The sequence below is a fragment of the Spodoptera frugiperda genome, chromosome 25 (assembly GCF_023101765.2).
Source record: "Spodoptera frugiperda isolate SF20-4 chromosome 25, AGI-APGP_CSIRO_Sfru_2.0, whole genome shotgun sequence".
NCBI classification, from domain to species: domain Eukaryota; kingdom Metazoa; phylum Arthropoda; class Insecta; order Lepidoptera; family Noctuidae; genus Spodoptera; species Spodoptera frugiperda.
The window spans coordinates 14499802-14505801 of record NC_064236.1 but is presented as its reverse complement, the minus strand read 5'-3'; positions in this window follow the sequence as shown (position 1 = coordinate 14505801).

Here is a 6000-nt window from a genome sequence, read left to right as displayed (position 1 = left end):
CAGTTAGTTTGGTTTGAACACGGCCTAATCATTCAAGTAGGTATGTTTTATTTGTAAAGTAGTTTATAAGTTGAGTAAAACTGCATACAGGTAATATTTTAATTTCTTTTATTTTATATAGCAAATATATTGAGATCGGTATTTATCACTTAGGAACTCTTTCTTATTAACAATTTTATAACATTGCATTTTCCTCAGTTCAAAATTTTTAACATGTTTAGGGCCTTTAGCATGTGAAACCAGAGCTTGTTTGCCCATATTACTGAGTTTGACTCATCCGCTACATCATTTAACCATTCATAAAATTCTGGGCTAATTTTGGGATCTAGCCACGCTTTCGCTACGATCAATAGGAGCAGAGCAGTGAAGGGAAATGTTGGGAAAACAGGAGAACTTACTCCATTTTTGAAGCTTCCGTTGCGTGTGCAGCCTTAATAGTTAAAGCTACACAGAAATAATGTATGACGGAAATGTTCTCCTTAAAATTGTTAAAAAAATATTCCACGACAGCAAATGTCTATCTCTTATGGTTGACTCACAATAACACGTATAACTCCCGATAGCTTAGCAGTTCGGAGCTTTCTGATTATATTTGTCTACTCTTACGTTTATAACACTCCCATTCATCCCTAATTAAAAAATGTTAATATTATTACCTATTCAATGATAAAAAAAGAATCATAGAAATCGGTACAGAAACACCAAAGATATACACATGAATTACGATAATAAGCCATCGTGCGTGAATACTGAATCTAGGGGTCGCAATACCCGATCATTTAAGCAAAACCGGTGTTTTCGGTAATCCGGTATTTTCGATATTTCTGGGATTAAGCGAAAGTTAGAAAAATTTAGTATAAGTAATAACGTTCGTTTGCAGCGGAATAGTAAGTAGGTATCCAACCTAAATGAATTTATATCTATATATACAATGTGATAGGGGCGAGACTTCTAACCCGTTAAGGCTGAGTACTACATCTAATTTTATCGACAAAAAAAATAATATGGTGGGTTGAACCCCTAAATGAAAATATTGAAAAATAGTGATTTTTTCGGTAAAAATAATTCACAAATGATTTTTTTTCTCACCAAAACATTATCAAACATATGAAAAAAGTAATGAATTAGTTAGCCAAGGTACCGTTTGTCGTATTTTTTTTGTTTCTACGACGCATACAACCTTTGATATCAAAAAAAGTAAAAAAAATATTAAAATAGCCATAACTTTTAGGGGGAGGGGATTCGACCACTTCGACCCCCGACTTTTGTCGATGAAATTAGGTGTAGAACTCAGCCTTAACGGGTTAGAAGTCTCGCCCCTATCACATTGTATATAATAAATCTGTACATTGAAAATATTGAAAAAATAAATAGCGTAAATAGCAGGTGTTACTGGATCGATAGCAACCCAAATATGTGATTTTTTTTATATCTGTCTGTATGATCAGGCATCACGTGAAAACTAACGGTTCGATTTCGATGAAACTTGGTATAATTATAAGTTATTATCCTGGGCATAAAATAGGATACTTTTTATCGTGGAAAAATACGTAAAAAATCTAAATTTTTCAGTTTTATACTACAGAACGCGAGCTCAACAGCAGTAGCTCAATAGAGGGATCTCTTTAATTACTATGGGCCTAGCCGTATTTGGGTCCAATAGATATTTATAAGATGTCATTGTCAGAGTTACTCAAAATGGAGAAATAAAACTTCTACGCGAAGACCGACATCCGCGCGGACGGAGTCGCGGGCGGAAGCTAGTTATGACAATAAAATCATAATATAGTTTACTCTCAATCTGAAAAAAAAATGCTTCTATGGCCTGGATTAAGCGTCGGACCAGAGCATAAAATTAAATCCCTCATTTCACAATCACTGGGAAAAAATCTCAATTTTCCCTGACTATCCCTGACTTTCTCTCCTTTCCCCTCAATTTCACTGACTTTCCCTGACCACCTTAAGCTTCCCTGACTTTTCCCTGACTTTCCCTGACTTTCCAGAATGTGGACACCCTGTTAGTAATCACTTTTAAGAATCATCCTGATCTTACTGGTCATTGTGATATTTGTGATCTGATTGCGATTCAAAGTCCATTAAGTATATTTTTACCAAAAGATCTGGATTACTTGAATCCACTCACTATTTTTTCTGCCATTAAAGGGCATTGTGTATTGGTTGCTTTGCAAAGTAATTACAAAGTCATAGGGTTTAAGTTTAACAGATTGTCATAGGATTAATGTGTTAGCGTCTGCAGTTAGATAATATAGTATAGGTTTCTACATTAGACATGTCTAAAAATGGATTTTCATCCTAATGCCCAATACTTTTTTTTTGAGCGGGGATAATCATCCAATGACTTTTCTCGCCTTGGGCGAGGCGAGAGGGAGTGCTACTCGAGGGAAACTTGGATACCGTCTACTCCTTCTGTGAAGCAGTCATGTGTGGCTAAGAAGGAGGTGGGACGCGTGAAGGAACAAAGCTCCTCGCGTCCTAGGCGTCGTGTGAGATACTCCGGCCGTTAGGGATCGCGCGACGATCTCCGGCCAACGAGGTGAGTGCGGGTATGCGGGAGTGCGGCGAGTGAGCGAGCGAAAAGAAATACATCTATTACTACCGATCTATTACAATTCTACCTATGTAATAGATTAAAAAAAAAACACGGTAGTATATGTGTATCTTCCAAGAAAACTCACAATAACATTGTTTTTGCTTTTACATACTACAATAAAACGATTGAATTAAATTTTAATCTACACTAATATTATAAAGAGGAAAACTTTGTTTGTTTGTTTGTTTGTTTGTTTGGTTGTAATGAATAGGCTCAAAAACTACTGGACCGATTTTAAAACTTCTTTCACCATTCGAAAGCTACATTATCCACGAGTAACATAGGCTATATTTCATTTTGGAAAAAAATAGGGTTCCGTAAGATATTTGGATTTTTCGGACACAAACTGAAAAAAATCAACCAAAGAAGTTACTTATTTTGCGTACGCTGCCTAAACTACAAAAGATAGAACCATAAAATGTTATAATTAATTGTAGATCTGATAAATATCTACAAAAAAGTCCGCGACACACTATACCTATCTATGTCGAGTGAGGCACAACAACCACATTTTTATTTAAAAATCTTGAATTTTTTTGGACTACATTTAAATGCGTTTATTTTACTCATGCTATTAATCCTTATCAAAATAAATTATTTCATCAATAAGTACAGTTTATGTTGATAATATTTGGTCTTTGAATGATTAAAATTGGAAGTTTGGTTTTGAAGTTGTGGTGAAATTAAAATATTACGATTTCTGCTTCACGGCCCGTTGCGAAGTAGACGTCGCCAAGGCCAGGGGTGCGCGTGCGGGAGAGGTCGCGGCTCACACTTACGCCGTTACGCCTAAACCAGTAAACCGAACATTTTGATGATATTTGGTACAGAGAAAGAATAGACCCTGAAGAACAACAGAGACTACTTATTATTGCAAAAAAAATAGGGGAGAATGGGTAAAATTAAGGTATGAATGTTCATATGGAAATTCGTCATTTTTAAAGCTGTAACAGTGAAACTTTGTATTTAGACACTTAATGGGGAACGAAAGAACATAAGCTACTATTTATTGCAAAAAAAAAAATAGGGGAGAGTGGGTAAAAATAGGGGATGAATGGTCATATGGAAATTCGTCATTTTTAAAGCTCTAACAGTGAAACTTTGTATTTAGACACTTAATGGGAAACGAAAGAACATAGGCTACTTTTTATTGCAAAATATAGGGGAGAGTGGGTAAAAATAGGGGATGAATGGTCATATGGAAATTCGTCATTTTTAAAGCTGTAACAAAGGGGAGAGTGGGTAAAAATAGGGGATGAATGTTCATATGGAAATTCGTCATTTTTAAAGTTGTAACAGTGAAACTTTGTATTTAGACACTTAATGGGGAACGAAAGAACATAGGCTACTTTTTATTTTATAACAAATAAAAAGGGTAGAAGGCGTTTAATTTTGACCACCTACCACTAACACAACCACGCGGACGAAGTCGCGGGCAAAAGCTAGTAATATAATATATTTATTTGCCAGAAACACGGTAAATACAGAGTTGTTACATACATTTTTAAAGAGATCAACATGTTTCGCTGTCGTAGCAACATGCAAATTATCCAAGTTATTTTACTTAAAAATTTATATATTTAACTAATGTTTCCAAAGTAATACATTGCAGTTATCTCAATGACTTAGATAATACACAATAGGCACATAAGCAGTAACAGGCATAAACCCAAATGAATCGGATATTTACCAAAGGGAATAAGTCAAGCACACACACCTAATTTTATAGGAAGTAAAAACATATGTTTATTGAAAAAAATCTTTTGGTAGGTATATTATATTTTTATTTATAAAGATAGTTGTAATCTATAGAGGAATAGCCATGCATTTTTTTTTGTTGTTTGTCTATTTTGGAAATAGATATGTGTAGCAATGAGGTTTTATCACATGCACCTGGCAGGCTAGATGTTGACACACACTGGCAGGCTGCATTGTGACACGGGAGAAGAATTGAACGTTTTGAATTTGACTAGGTTGTCAACGATGAGAAAATTTTACATTATTTGTCATTACATTTTATGGTCAGAGGAATTTTAGTTTTCGTGTAAAACACAACACATGCTAAATATGCTTATTTAAATTTGCTTGTCTTATTCCTTTTGGTATCTTAATTAAGTTTTGAGGGAAAAAATTGTTGAGTAACACAAGTTTAGTTTTAATATTTGTTCCTGAAAATTTAACTGGCATGACTGTTTTTGATTGTCATTGTAACTCTGTCATTCTTGCTATGTATATCTTTATTATAATAAAAAGTTCTTTTTAGATATAAATACTGTTGTTTATTAAGAAATACTCCGTAATCTAACAGGTTATGGGCCCAGGAGGTTCTGTAATTGATATCTAAAAGAATATAGCAAAGAAAAAGTTACAATCGTATTTTGAGAAATAATCTCAAAATGGAGTCCACGCGATCTATGAACATGGATAAATTTGACGGAAATAACTTCAGACAATGGAAGTTTCAGATAAAATGTGCCCTGAAAGCAAAAGGGATTGATATTTCAGTGCCGAAACCGTCTGAAAATAGTGTTGAATGGACAAAGAACGATGGCATGGCGATGTTCATCATTACATCTTCGATGGAACTCAAGCAAATCACTCTAGTGGAAAATTGTGAAACAGCTCAGGAAATTATGTCGAAACTAGAATCTATATATGAACAAAAGAGTGAGTTATGTAAAATGATAATCCATGAAAAATTTTATCAATACAAAATGTCACCGACTGACAGCGTAGCTCAACATATTTCGAAAGTAGAATCGTTAGCCAAGATGTTGAAAGAAAGTGGTGAAAATATCAGTGAAATGGCTGTGATTACAAAAATACTTGGAACACTGCCACAAAAGTACAGATCACTTCGTCAAGCATGGATGTCATTGGATCCAAAACAACAGACTCTTATCAATCTCACTGCACGATTGTTAGATGAAGAAGCTAGTTTACAATGTGAAGAAGAGCAAGAAACTGCTCTCCTTGTGGCCAACAAAAGTTGGAAGAAGAGCCCTAAGCAAAGTGAGCCAAATAAAAATGCTTGTAGTTCGAATTAGAATAATAACACTAAACATAGGTTTGAATGTTACAATTGTGGAAAACGAGGACATTTTTCTCGAGAATGTCGTTATCCAAAGAAATCCAAGAACAGAAAACCTCAACAAGAAGGTGCAAATATGTTAGCGTTCAATGTAGAAGCAAGTTTACATGAAGCTGAACAGAATGCTTGGATTTTAGATAGTGGTGCCTCCGCACATATGACCTACAGAAAGGAGTTCTTTGCAGAACTATTTGAATGCAATCAGAAATCATTGACATTAGGAAACAAGCAATCAGTGGAAGTAGCTGGCATAGGCAAGGTATTAATAAAGAGATATGTCAATGGACAGTGGGAGACC